We start from the raw sequence: 3,765 nt of genomic DNA, 5'->3' as shown, positions 1-3,765 counted from the left end.
CCAATATGGCTTATAAAAATTGGATTGCAATCCTTACCTTCCTCAGTTCTGGTTCTAATTACCCATGTAATACACAGATTCTGGGTTTGATGGACATTCTTCGATCAAATTTCCTTCCCACAATAAACACAGGTTATATTTTCAAAGTGATTAGGTGGCTGAGCTGTAAAACTATTAATCCCATTAGTGGTAAAATTTTTAAGCATTGAGAATATCGAAGATAGCTTAAATGCGAGTGAAGTGAGTGGATCCAATTCATGTATTCCATCGACTCATCTTGCCGAAGCTACATGATTGCTTGGCCATTGATAATTTTTGCTGGAAACCCTCTCAATGATTTCATCAGCCTTGTTATATGACTTAGAAAGGATAGCACCATTAACAGATTTATCCACTACCTTCCTCGTGTGAGCATTAAGACCGTTATAAATGATCTCAAGTTGGATGCAATGAGGGATTCCGTGATGAGGGCACTTCTGTAATAATTCTTTGTACCTTTCCCATGCCTCATACAGGGACTCATCATCCATTTGTTGGAAAGCAGTAATCTCGATCCTCAACTTAGCTATAACATCCCAAAAATTGAGGTTTAGTAGAATTGGGTTTGTGAATCAAGAGAGACTGGTGATGCCTTAATTTTTTAGGTTACCTATGCAGTTTTAGGAAATAAATAAGGTATTGGTTTATTGGTTTAGTGTTACTGAAATGTTCTTTGAAACCCAAGTTCAAATCCTTTCTCTCTCACCATTTTTATTATTTTGCAAATTTTTCCTTAAACCCTAGCTTGTGACATGCCTTATTTTTAAAATAAATATTTCAAAATTATATCAAGAATGAGTTATTGGTTTGATGGTTAAACATTAGTGAATTTATCCTTGAGGTCCTAACTTCAATTCCATTCTCATGCAAATAATTTAATTTTTTGACAAAAACCCCTTATTTTAATGTGTGGGCCATCCAAGCCTAGTTAACCTAGGTATAAATATTAATTTTTCACTAATAATCAGCCTTTAATCATCCTCCTCATTGCCCTAGCCACTTCTCTCCTCCTCTCCTTCCCTTTGATTTTAGTTTTTTTTTTCCTTTCCTCCATTGTTGTCGTCGCCTACACCTAGTTTTACCATCTCTTTCTTTTTTTCTTTTTGCCACAATATTTGTTAACATATTCCCTGTAACACCCCTAACCCGTATCCATCACTGGATTAGGGTTACGAGGCATTACCTAACACAACACAGTCTAACATAGTCATTTATCACAATTCATGTCTACTAATCATATCTCATATACAAACCATACTTCTTTTCCGTGCAAACCAATTTCACAATACAATTCATACACTGAAATTTAACCAAGTTATAAACCATTCTACTATTCAAATTTCGAACCAACTAACATACATCGAATCATATTATATTATAACAAAACACATCCACCAACTAAAACATTACTCAAGCCGAATCTTATAACCAAACATTATCATACATATATACCTCGGAACATACTTCCCAAAAGAGCTTATAACATGACCAAATATACATAAATATTAGTATCTCTAACAAGCCATTTCACATGGCAACTTATATACAATTCAAAATTTGCCATAGTCTATACATGCCATATGTCATAATATTAAGCTTTCAAAATACCAAAATGGCGATTGATAGTGTGACGATAATCCTTGACGATCCCCGAACTTGAGCTAGCTTTATATATCTATAATACAATGAAAGGATGCACAAAGTAAGATTTGGAAGCTTAGTAAGCCATAAGCAAATAAATCATCTCAATGATATTTATAATTCAATTCAACTAGGTCGGATTGAAATAAATCTCAAACACATATACATTTAACTGTCCAATATAAATTCATATTATCCCATTAAGTACTAAACTTACCTTATTATTTCATGAAAATATAAACTTCACACATACCTGAACCATTTAGCTCAAATTCACATTCGGAATTGTTAAGAACACACGGAAATCATATAAAGCTCGTACAATGCCGTATCTCGGATATGGTCTTACATGTTAACGCATATCGATGCCACTGTCCTAGACAGGGTCTTATATGAATCATATATGATGCCAATGTCCCAGACATGGTCTTACACATTTTCTCACTTCGATGCCAATGTCCCAGACATGGTCTTACATGAAATCACACCTCGAAAGTCCTAATATCTTGACATCAGTATCCTATACATTTCCTAAGATTCATTTGAAGCTTTTGACTTCATAATTAAATCAATTCATGCACGGAACCAGTCATCCAATGCTCAACTCAATTCGGCAATATATATATCTTTTTTTAAATCAATTTGGAAATATATAAAACATATACATTTGAATTCAAAAACATTTATTTGATTATGAACTTACCTCGTACGAAAACAAACGGATCGGATCAACTACTTGTCAACTTTCGATTTCCCCCGATCTATATCTGATTTCTTTCTTTCTTGATCTATATGAATTCAAATTTAATTCATTTAATCACCTATTCATTCAATTTCATCCAAAAATACCTATTTGGACATTTTAGCATTTTAGCCCCTAAAGTTTCACATTTATTCAATTTTGTCCCTATTTCACAAATACATAAAATTCACACAATTAAATATAACCCAAGCTTAGCCAAATTACTATAGTGCCCCTAGCAGCCCAAAACTTTCATTTATTTCACATTTTAACCACTCAATTTGCATATTTCACAATTTAATCCTTCTTTGACATTTTTGTCAAAAATCACTTTACAAAACATATTAATCTATCAACAATTATTCATTTTCCATCATCAACATTCAAAAAAATCAAGCTATCATTAATAGCAACTCAGAAATTCATCAACCAATTTAAAAATTAGGGCATGGGTTGGCTAGAACATGAAGCAACAATATCAAAAAACGTAAAAATTATCAAAAACTGAGCTCAAACCGTACCTTAATCAAGCTATGTGTGTGCCAAACCCTAAGTGTTCATCAATGGTGTCTTTCTTCTTCAATATTCGGCCAAGGAAGAAAAGATGGACAAAATTTTAGCTTTGGTTTTGTTTATTTTATCATTAATTTACTTATTTACTATTTTACCATTAAAAACATTAGTAATTACACCAAATGCCACTCCATTATCATCCACTAACTCAAAAATGGCCTATTTACCACTTAAGGACCTTTACTTTAATGTTCTATAGCTATTAGACACATTAGCTTATAGAACACAACTTTTACGCTTTACGTGATTTACTCCTTTTACCGAATTAACCATTCAAACAGTAAAAGTTTTGTACGAAACTTTCACACACATATAATCACATGCTGTAAATACCGAAAATAATATTAAAATAATTTTTTGACCTTGGATTTGTGGTTCCAAAACCACTGTTCCGATTTAACTAAAACTGGGCTGGTACAACTCTCCCCCTTAGGGATTTTCGTCCCTGAAAATTATACCAGTGAATAGGTTTGGATATTGCTTTCTCATAGCATCCTCGGGTTCCCACGTAGCTTCTTCTACCCCGTGTTAGTTCCATAATACTTTCACTAATGTAATTTTCTTATTTCTTATTTCTTAGCTCTTTGATCTCAGAAGTTAGAATTCAGATCGATTCTTCACTGTATGATAAATCAGACTGAATCTCAACTTCGGTCGGGAAAATAACATGTGATGGGTCGGATCGATATCTGTAACATCCCGATTTAGGGCATAGTCAGAACAGTGGTTTTCGGACCACAAATCCGAGGAGGAAAATTTTTTTACTATAT

At 33.2% G+C, this 3,765-nt stretch overlaps 1 non-coding gene across 1 annotated transcript; it reads left to right on the top strand.

Annotated features, from left to right (window-relative positions):
* Positions 1–456: 456 nt before the first annotated feature.
* LOC128036261 (small nucleolar RNA R71) lies at positions 457–563 on the top strand. The gene has a single exon (XR_008193059.1). It is a non-coding gene; the product is annotated as a small nucleolar RNA R71 (small nucleolar RNA).
* Positions 564–3,765: the final 3,202 nt, after the last annotated feature.

This window comes from Gossypium raimondii, chromosome 13 (genome assembly GCF_025698545.1).
Source record: "Gossypium raimondii isolate GPD5lz chromosome 13, ASM2569854v1, whole genome shotgun sequence".
Lineage (NCBI taxonomy): Eukaryota > Viridiplantae > Streptophyta > Magnoliopsida > Malvales > Malvaceae > Gossypium > Gossypium raimondii.
The sequence above is the reverse complement of the archived record's forward strand: the minus strand, read 5'-3'. Positions and strand labels throughout refer to the sequence as shown.